The sequence below is a fragment of the Mytilus edulis genome, chromosome 4, assembly GCF_963676685.1.
Source record: "Mytilus edulis chromosome 4, xbMytEdul2.2, whole genome shotgun sequence".
NCBI classification, from domain to species: domain Eukaryota; kingdom Metazoa; phylum Mollusca; class Bivalvia; order Mytilida; family Mytilidae; genus Mytilus; species Mytilus edulis.
The window spans coordinates 52,601,980-52,614,159 of NC_092347.1; positions in this window are offsets into that span (position 1 = coordinate 52,601,980).

Genomic DNA, 12,180 nt, shown 5'->3' on the forward strand with positions numbered 1-12,180 from the left:
GGAAAGTAGTGATTTGGTCCAGGTAAAAAAGGTTGAAAAATAGCACTTCGGAAGCTGTCAAAAGATTTCAAGATGCCCTAAAGATAAAATTGTCCATATTTTGAGTTTGAGGCGATGAAGTTTTCTATAATTTTGATATAATTTGTCCCAAAAGTAGTACAACACACTGTAGAAGTTTTTTTGAGAAAGCGCAGGTGGGATTTTTTTTATTTTCATTTATGTTCTAAAAGAAATGCACCACGAAATAATTGTGGTCTCGGACCAGTATCATGACCAATTTCCAACGGAGCTTGTTTATGTTAGGGAGCTACCATTTGATTTTTATGGGGGGGCTAGGATGAAATTTGAAAAAAAAAATAGGCAGGACAGGAGTTCTGAGTAAAAAAAAAAGGCAGGATGAGACACTTGCAAAAAAAAAAGTCAGGACGACAATTTAGGTAAAAAAAAGTCAGGATAAACTAAAAAAAAAAGGCAGGACCGAACAGAGTGAAAAATAAAAAGGCAGGACAGAGATTACAGGTAAAGAAAAATGCAGGACAAAATTTTTCATCCTAGCACACTGCAGTTATTCATAGATAAATAAAAAAATATATTGTACCCTTACATCCAATCACAGCGCTCCTAAGTTGACTTCCTTCACCTGTCTTGGTACACAAAAGGCCAACCTAATGCTGGGAAAATGTAATACTACCGTTTTCCCTATAGGTAACAGGTGAATATACTATTGGTGTCGGTATCGGATTCGACCCGGAACTTGTTAATTATTTGCAATATTAATTATGTGGAAAACAAAAGGGTCTGGAGTGGTGTAATTTTAATCAACACCATTCTCCTATATTAGCTATATATATAAAGTTGAATTCTTTGATTTGTCGTTTTACCCAATGACGGCTGACAAATTGGACCTCGTTATTTTAGTATTATATAGATAGATGTGTAGAATATCGTATAAAAGTAAAATAACAAAAATACTGAACCACATTATATAAGCCTTTTATAGGACTTAATCTTCAGTCTCAGCTCTACAGAGTTTACCTTTATGCTAATTAGCAAAGTGCATAATTTGTCCATTTTTCCACCGAATTTCGAAAAATTAAATGTAAACTAAAAAAAGGTGATTCAAAACCCTCCGAACCAAATATTTTTGTTTTTCACTTGCACCTCGGCTTTTCCATATATACCATTCAGAATTATATAGAAAGGAAAAAAGGTCTTCATATTGATCTAAGGGCCAAAAGTTAAGAAATGTCATTATGACGTTACAAAGAGTGTCGCAGCAAGAAAACAATAAAAAATCCAAAAATTATGTGGACTATCAGTTCAAAATGAGGTTAATGTTAACATTTTTCATCTGGCACTGAATTGCATGTAAAGGTGCACAATTCATGCTTATATAAGAAAGACATCGGTTTGTGTTGAAGTACATTAGTTTCTATGGTGTATTCATGGTGAAGGTTAACAAAATTAATAAAAAGTTTCGATTATTTACTTTGTACGACAACTAATGTATTTAATACTGTCTGAATGTAATATGTGAAATTTGTCATCTCGCAAATACAATTATGTTATTTAATACTCAGTAAGTTTATAAAATTGAGAAATGTTTATTGATTTCCCGTATGTAATCTCATTTAGTGAATTTCAAGACTGTAAAGCTATTTTGTAGATTCCACATTAATTTTTATATGAAAAAATATTCCCACAAAGTCCTTTAACATCAAGCTAAGTAGATTATATTATATTAAAATGCATAAATTTGACCATAATAAATCATTTATTATAAGGATGTCAGTAAATAACCAACACCATAGCTGTTGCTTTATGTGTTTACTCATTAATACTTGGGTATTATATATATATGAGATCTCACAAAAATATAGCTGTATTTTCATTCAAAATAAGAATTACTACATAGAAGTTCAAAAACCCAATCCTTACATATAGGTGGTGGTGGATGAGGGTTAAATTATATTAAGACTGACATGCTGAGTCGAATTTTTAACGTGCTTATGCACAAGCTAAGTACCGATATGTCAACTTACCAAGACACATTATTCTGACTCCGAGCCGACTAGGTTTTCGCTTTCACTCACCAATGCTGTATGCTTAGCGAAGTAGCAGCAAGTACCATGCAATTTTTAGTCTTTTTAATAAAAAAAACAAAGGCTACAAGGAACAGCAGGCACCAACAGAGTTTTCTGATTTTTCGCTCTAAACACAAAATAAACTAGAGGCTCTCAAGAACCTGTGTCGATGACCTTGGTCTATGTGCATTAATTATAATTTAACAATGGACACAGATAAATTCATGACAAAAATATTTTCTAAAAATTTACAAATTTTGGTGATGGTGATGTGTTTCTAGGTCTTACTTTACTGTGCATTATTGTTGCTACAATTATCTATATCTATAATGAACTTGGCCCAGTAATAACAGTGAAAAATATTTTCTAAAAATTTACAAAAATTTGGTCATGTTTGACTTAATTGTAGGTCTTTCTTTGCTGAACATTATTGCTGTTTACCCTTTATCTCTATCTATAATAATATTCAAGATAATAACCAAAAACTGCAAAATTTTATTTAAAATTACTAATTTGGGGGCAGAAACCCCAAAAAGGTTTGTCTGATTTGTCTGAAAATTTCAGGGCAGATAGATCTTGATCTGATAAACAATTTAATCCATTGTCAGATTTGCTCTAAATGCTTTGGTTTCAGAGATATAAGCCAAAATCTACATGTCACCCCTATGTACTATTTTTAGCCATGGCGGCCATCTTGGTAGGTTGGTCAGGTCACGCCACACATTTTTTAAAACTAGATACCTCAATGATGATTGTGGCCTAGTTTGGTTAAATTTGGCCCAGTAGTTTCACAGGAGAAGATTTTTTTTTAAAAATACTAAAATTTTTGATAAATGGTTAAAAATTGACTATAAAGCGCAATAACTCCTTAAGGGGTCAACTGACAATTTTGGTCATTTGACTTTTTTGTAGATCTTACTTTGCTGAACATTATTGCTATTTACAGGTTATCTCTATCCATAATAATATTCAAGATAATAACCAAAAACTGCAAAATTTTCCTTAAAATTACTAATTTAGTGGCAGCAACCCAACGACAGGTTGTCTGATTTGTCGGAAATTTTCAGGGCAGACAGATCTTGACCTAATAGACAATTTAACCCTTTGTCAGATTTGCTCTAAATGCTTTGGTTTCAGAGTTATAAGCCAAAATCTACATTTTACCCCTATGTTCTATTTTTAGCCATGGCGGCCATCTTGGTTGGTTGGCCGGGTCACGTCACACATTTTTTTAAACTAGATACCTCAATGATGATAGTGGCTAAGTTTGGTTAAATTTGGCTGAGTAGTTTCACAGGAGAAGATTTTTGTAAAAGTTAACGACGACGACGGACGCCGGACGCCAAGTGATGGGAAACGCTCACTTGGCCCTGTGGGCCAGGTGGGTGAGCTAAAAATGAACACGAAAATTGTAGAACACACGTTAAAACAACACCAAGCACAAAAGAGTTTAGTTTTTTTTCACTCTTTTCTGTAAAGCATTTAATTTGATGGACGGCTTCAAGCATATATTTAGCCTTATTCAAACCTCAAAACAATGTGCAAGATAGAAATAACTTGTTTAAAGTCTCTCATTATACATATTCCCTTGATTATACAGTTAGATTTGATTACTAGTATTATTCTCTTAAGACTTCCTTATACCCAATATTTATTGGAATGATTAACACATTCATGATTCAATATCAGAGAAATAATATTGGTGTTCAAGGCCTTTCATTAATTGATATTTGACTAACGAATTGTACTATCAGAGCGTTATGAAGAACTTCCCTTTTATCTCCTTACTGCAGCATACATTTTTAATCATGTCTCGACTATCGTAACAAGAGAACCACGCCATATAAAAAATAAGATTGTCAATGCGAAAAATCTCAACCAGAGACCAGATGACGTAAAAGTAAGCAACTATATGTCACTGCTCTGCCTTTAACAATGAGCAACACCCATACCGTACAGGCTTGCCCACTCAAAATCATACAGAAAGCGGCAAGTGTAAACATATAACTGCGAGTACTCTCAGATCTGTTCATTGTGGGTTTTTTTGTCGGGATGTATAAGTAACCGGCCACGTCCACTTGTCTTTGTCCATCTGATGAGTTGAGCCTTTTTCAACTGATTTTTATAGTTCGTTCTTATGTTGTACTGTTATACCACTGTCCCAGGTTAGGGGAGGATTGGGATCCCGCTAACATGTTTAACCCCGCCACATTATTTATGTATGTGCCTGTCCCATGTCAGGAGCCTGTAATTCAGTGGTTTTCGTTTGTTTATGTGTTACATATTTGTTTTTCGTTCATTTTTTTTACATAAATAAGGCCGTTAGTGTTCTCGTTTGAATTGTTTTACATTGTCTTATCGGGGCCTTTTATAGCTGACTATGCGGTATGGGCTTTGCTCATTGTTGAAGGCCGTACGGTGACCTATAGTTGTTAATGTCTGTGTCATTTTGGTCTTTTGTGGATAGTTGTCTCATTGGCAATCATACCACATCTTCTTTTTTATATGTTTGCAGACAACAACGTCTACCTCTAATTAACTTTCGACAGTGATATTACAGAACAACAAACTATAAAAATCAGCTGAAAAGGTGGCTTAATCATCAAACCGATATAACGCACAAAAACAATTAACAAAAACACAAAGAACACTAATAGCAGATCTGCGTATACTCGTAGATACTAAAAATCAAAAACACAAAGAACACAAATAACAGATCAAAGAGTACTCACAGTTACTAAAAGACAGTTAACTCTAAAAACAAACAAAAACAAAAAAAAATCTGAGAATAAAACGTAATGTCTATAAGAACTGAAACTCTGAAAAAGCTAGATTCTTTAAATCTAGAAACAGGTATTTTTCATTCTTAGTTTAAATAACGTACATATAGTACTTTCTGTAAACAAAAAAGTCTGAGATTCTGGTCACGTAAATCTGCGCCCATAGACCCCATCGTAAAATGTTGTTGATCTTGTAATGTCAGTAAAAGATCAATACAAATTCTGTTATATGAATTAATAACAAATTCTCTCCAATAACACATGACCGAAATGTACAGTAATTATTCAAAAATTAATAGTTTAAATGTCAATTTCAATCAGAAATGACAAAATTTTGCCCGTAACGGTTTGTAACGATTTTGATTTTTTTTCCTGTAGTATTTTGATGAAGGAAGAAGGTTATACTGGTGTCATGTTTCCATTCAGTAAAAATATTTACACAGGGATTAAAAGTGAAGGCAGCATACTTCTCGTCTAACCATCCTCGTCCTTTACGTCAATATAATGAAATATTATATTGATAAATGGCTTTTCCCGCCAATATAATTGACATTTTGTAAGGCTATGCCATCTTATCAGTTTTAGGACATTCAATCGGAAATTCATAGTATTTCTTGAATATTCTTTAACATAACCTACGTTTAGAAATATATTTGTTATAGGTTAGACAATACTTGGTCATTTTTTATGAAGATTTAAGCCCAAGGCGAAGCCGAGGGTTTAAATCTTCATAAAACATTACCAAGTATTGTCTGACCAATTTAGAACATATTCACACTTTCGAGTGACCTTACAAGACAATCCTTTCCCATTGTAATATTCAAACCTGAATAAGAGTTCACTTTTTATAATGCACTAAATATAAAACATAGATAATGATCATTTCAATGGATGAAATGAAATAGCACATAGTTTGTGAAGGATTAATTGTTTTTTTTCTACTTCAGGTAAAATTTAATACTTTATATATATCCTTTATTACATTTTTTTATTTTAAAAAGCAACACAATGTTGTATAAATCCCCTTTATGAAATTTGATTTTTTTTATAAATATAAAACTCTGTATGAATATTTGAATTCAGACCATTTAACATTAAATGCTTACTTTTTATTGAGAAATTGAAATGTATTGTGTTTCTCCGAAAACAATTCTTTGCTTTATATATCAGCAGTCTGACATTGTGTTTTTAGAAAGAAAAAGAAAATAATTCCCTCTAATGTAAGGTATATAATTTAAATAAATATCATTTTATTTATCCTTACCATTTTTTTTGTGTGTATTCTATATATGTGTACCATTAGAAAATGCATGCAATTTTGCAAAATTCAAAATGTTTTTATTTTAATCTTTGCTCTTTCATCTTTAATCAGTAGGCTTTTTTCCCAAGCAAAATGCCTAAGGGGATTGTACAATTCGTTAGTGCAGCTGTTAAGAGTTCACTTTCATAATTAACTGACAATGAAAAGTCATTCATGTACAGCATTTCATAGTGCATGGCAAAAACCATGCACTATGAAAATTAGAGGGCAAAACACTGACTTTTCATTATAGGTTAGACAATACTTGGTCATTTTTTATGAAGATTTAAGCCCAAGGCGAAGCCGAGGGTTTAAATCTTCATAAAACATTACCAAGTATTGTCTGACCAATTTAGAACATATTCACACTTTCGAGTGACCTTACAAGACAATCCTTTCCCATTGTAATATTCAAACCTGAATAAGAGTTCACTTTTTATAATGCACTAAATATAAAACATAGATAATGATCATTTCAATGGATGAAATGAAATAGCACATAGTTTGTGAAGGATTAATTGTTTTTCTTCTACTTCAGGTAAAATTTAATACTTTATATATATCCTTTATTACATTTTTTTATTTTAAAAAGCAACACAATGTTGTATAAATCCCCTTTATGAAATTTGATTTTTTTTATAAATATAAAACTCTGTATGAATATTTGAATTCAGACCATTTAACATTAAATGCTTACTTTTTATTGAGAAATTGAAATGTATTGTGTTTCTCCGAAAACAATTCTTTGCTTTATATATCAGCAGTCTGACATTGTGTTTTTAGAAAGAAAAAGAAAATAATTCCCTCTAATGTAAGGTATATAATTTAAATAAATATCATTTTATTTATCCTTACCATTTTTTTGTGTGTATTCTATATATGTGTACCATTAGAAAATGCATGCAATTTTGCAAAATTCAAAATGTTTTTATTTTAATCTTTGCTCTTTCATCTTTAATCAGTAGGCTTTTTTCCCAAGCAAAATGCCTAAGGGGATTGTACAATTCGTTAGTGCAGCTGTTAAGAGTTCACTTTCATAATTAACTGACAATGAAAAGTCATTCATGTACAGCATTTCATAGTGCATGGCAAAAACCATGCACTATGAAAATTAGAGGGCAAAAAACTGACTTTTCATTGGACGAGAAGGGGTGAGTATGTTCTAATAACATATAAAGGGTTACTGAATGAAAAGTTTTAGAACGTAAACTCGAACTTGAGACCCCTTTTATAAGCAATGAAAAACAGGTCACCATGCAGTGTTTTGATTTTGGTTGTATACATTCGAGGACCAGTAATCAGTTCATATTAAATCCATCCACTGAATTATAAATATTTCGAATAAATCAGTGAAGTCAACTCATATTCTATCATTGTGCAATAAGACTGAACGAAATGGACACAAAAGAACCCAAAACATCATCACGCTGTCCATAAGCTCTCCTTACTTTTAACTTATCAAGATTTTGAATATACTGCATATACGTAGAAAACCTATTTTAATTTTGTTTTAGACTTATTTCATTTTACGAGACTCAAAACTCATAAATGAAAAACAAACTGATAATGTCATGATAAAAAAAATCAACAAATAACGATACAAGGCATACATGCACAAGTCTACAAATAACAACATAGAAAAGTACTGATTGAGCAGCACAAGCCCACCAAAAAACTGGGTGTGATCCAGGTGTTCTGGAAGGCTAAGCATATCATGCTTCACATGTGGCTCAAGTCGTGTTGCTAATTTATCTTACAATTGATCCAAGATTTGGCTTCAGTTGGTCCTTGACATGGTTATTGAATTTATCCAATTTTGCTTTATTATGTGTACTATCTATACTAAAATTATGTTTTGCAGATGATTGTATGATTGAACTGAATATAAGAAAAGAAGATAGAACAACCATCCTTTAACGGAAAAATAAAAAAAATTAAGAGTATATGTACTTTTACCCCGTCAAAAAATTACATTTAGTTAACAGTTAAGGGACCAATATTCGTCTATTACGGAAGCCGATAAGGGCCATTAAAAAAAATTAACACATGGCAAGAGTAAAATCTCTTTGTTCTTACTGTGCTATAATCTAGATAATGCACAGCAAAGGTGTGCATTAACTACCTCAGATATACCGCACAGTTCAAATCTATGTTTACCTTTAGGGGCGGTTCCTGAATTTTGAAAGGGGCGTTATTCTATCAAATTAAAAAAAACAAGAATGTGTCCATAGTACACGAATGACCCACTCGCACTATCATTTTCTATGTTCAGTGGACCGTGAAATTGGAGTCAAAACTTTAATTTGGAATTAAAATTAGAAAGATCATATCATAGGGAACATGTGTACTAAGTTTCAAGTTGATGTAACTTTAACTTCATCAAAAACTACCTTGACCAAAAACTTTAACTTGAACTTCGCACTATCATTTTCTATATTCAGTGGACCATGAAATTGGGGTCAAAACTATAATTTGGCAGTAAAATTAGAAAAATAATATCATGGGGAACACGTGTACTAAGTTTCAAGTTGATTGGACTTCAACTTCTTCAAAAACTACCTTGACCAAAAACTTTAACCTGAAGCGGACGGACGAACGGACGCACAGACGGACGGACGGACGGACGGAAGAACGGAGGCACAGACCAGAAAACATAATGCCCCACTACTATCGTAGGTGGGGCATAAATATCACCGAGTGTAGCGAGACTAAAGACAATATTGACGATTTTAAGCTAAAACACCGTACTTTGTTCAATCCAAGGGTAAACTACCCGTTCGCCCCCACCCCCGAATCCGCCATCTGAACGACTTTTTGAATAATTATTCCTATAACGATACTATATTTGGATCGGATTTAATGAGGACTATATTAAAGTTTGTTTTAAAACTGGGTGATTAGCTGGAGATCAATCAGACTTCATTTAGATGGACGTGTCTTAAAAAGTAATACAGTAGATTAAAAGAAATGGGGGGGGGGGGGGGGGGGGGATTGCGGGGAGTAAAAGGTTTTGAAAGAGAAACATATTTTCTGTTTATTTAACCTTTTAAATTTAGGTATTACAACATCTTCCTCGGTTCTTTTAAGCATATCCATTGAGGAAAAGATATTCAAAAGCAATTAATCTTAGTTAAACTCAACAACCCTTGCAGTTATGTTTTTTTTTCATACACCGATTTGAAAGTACACAATTTATCAAAGTCTTAATCGTCACCAATTAAATAAAAATTGGGAATGAATTAACGGAAACGATTTAAAAACATATACTATTAAATCGCTATTTTAGAATGAGTCTAAATATAAAAAAAAAGATTAATTTAAAACTTACCAAAGTCGTATTTCCCCCTTTCTTTACCCTACAAGAAACTTTCCTAGGACCCGTGGATTGGAGAATAACGTCCACATTTCTAAAACGTTCACGTAAATTGATTGCGTCATGTGTTAAAACAGTTATTGGCCAATCAAATCGGTATATGTAATTTAATCTGCACAGCACGAGATGACCCAATAACCCGAACTCCTACGTCGTTCGGGTTATTGGGTCATCTCGTGCTGTGCAGATTAAATGACATATACCGACTTGCTTGGTCAATAACTATAACATAAATTATGTCGTAATTACGACATAGCATGTCGTAATTTCGACATAACTTGTCGTTATTACGACATCGCTATGTCGTAATTTCGACATAACATGTCGTTATAACGACATCGCTATGTCGTAATTTCGACATAACATGTCGTTATTACGACATCACTATGTCGTTTTAACGACATAGCTATGTCGTAATAACGACATCACTATATATATTAAAGAATATGTATTATCATTGCCAAGAGACTAAATGACACAGAAATTAACAACTATATGTTATCATAATGCCCCCAATAATTAGAAAAGCCCCCGCATAGTCAGCTATAAAAGAGGGACGAAAGATACCAGAGGGAGAGGCCCCGAAATGCTGTGTGGCAGACAGTGTTAACATTAATTAATTATTAGCTCCCTTGGTAAAACTCCAAATTTCATATTTAAAGTATTTCATTGTTGATTAATTTACATGATGCTTAATAAGTATATATTTGTTATTTGCATATCTTTTGCTATTTGAATTCATTGATTAAAGATATTTATTCATATTGTAAAGTTTAATATTTGTATTGTTGCAAAATCTTTGGTCACCTTCTTTGGTTACCTTCTGTGAGAAACTTATATAATTTATAGATCCTAATTAAGGAGATACTGACTTAGTGTGATAAACTCTCTACTTGTTTGAACTAATATGTGAGGAATTATATGAGGACTGACATACATCCGACCTATAAACCAGCGCCCAACTATATGCCTTCGTGTAATAAGGGTGAATTGAAATATATTGATTGCTCTCTTTCTACTTACAAACGTTGGACACGATGTTTCTACAACCTCTAGTATTTAAAACAGAATCTTCGAAATTTCATCCGCAAAACAAAATAAAAATGTTAGAAAACACGAACCAATATTAAAGCAAATTCAATATATGTTTCAAATTATGTTTTTACAGCTCTTGATCATATACTAAGTAATATCTATTATATTTGATGATTATATTAGCAAAGCTATGTGAAAAAAACCGGATGTCCAACGTTACATTTATGAAAAACTGTTTTAAATCTTATGTATAGTGATCCTATTTCTTATTCTCTGATCTTCTTGATACTTGGCAGGAACAACGACAGATGTCGGTTCTTTGTGGCGTTAAAGACGTTATTTTTGCCAAATTTTATTTGACTCGGTGGCTTTATATTAAGCGGGAATAAGAAAAATGTCCAACGACGTTTTTCGTTATCTCAACGACTGAAAGTGAATTTTGTAAGTAGCAGAAAATGAATAAAAATAGTAAGACAATAATAATATCTAACAAAAGTACAAATATTTGCCTCATTGTTCGTGAGTTCAAATATTGCTGATTCAATAAAATCTTCTCTACACAGTCGTTTTTCAAACGGTAGCCATTTTGTCCAAGTTGATATTTCATTTTTCAAAGCAGTTAACGCGTATTTTTTATAATTAATCAAAACAAAAGTTAGATACACGAAGAGTAAAAAATGACAAGATTCTTTTCTTATTAACTACATGTCTGGGTCTTAAAGGAATAAAATGCTTCCACACATTACAAAACAGTAGCCAATTTGTCCAAACGTCGAAAGTTCGAAAGACGCTAATTTCCGTCGTTACATGTGCTTAAGTTTCAATTAAATGTTCATGATAATTAAAACAAATCGTGTTGTGAAATTTGGAAAAACAGGTTGATGATTGCTGCCGAAAAAAAAAGAATAGCGCATGTTGCTATAGACTCCACCCGGGGACATAGGTTCGACACAGGTTAAATTTTGCAATTTTTATTAATCGTTTATAGCTTTTAACGATTTATTTTAAAGAAGAATGGTGAAATGGGGAAAAACATCTCATTACATGAACTTCGTCCAACTTTTGCAAAGACAATTTTTAGACACCAAGACAATCCTCTAAATGTAAAATTCGAATTGAAATTTATATTGTGGAAGTACTCCATAGATCATTTAAAGTCGTCATTTCAGTAAGGTGCAATCACCAATATTAAAAGACTTATACCAGTTCACGGAGTGTTTTACTTCGCGATTTGTCCTGCTATTCATGTTATAACTGTCGTGATGAAATTAATTCCTGTACTAGCGAAGCCGGAACTTTTCGTCAATATAAACTTGTGCATGAAATGGAGGTACTAGTAATTGAAAGACATATCCCAAACAGCGACGAAAACCGTTTCATCGAATTTTAAAAACCCGGGATTATTTAAGCCGTTTTCGCGGACGATCCAGGAGTAGATTACTATATTTTAAAATGTATATCAGAAATTAAACACTATAGATGACTTGCGGAAATAATTCTCAAGCCAAGGTTCAAGTAATTGAAGGGGTGTATTTCGACAACTTATGTACACGGGAAAATACAATTCTATTCAAATTTAACCAAGGGTAAAAATGTTCGATTTACTTG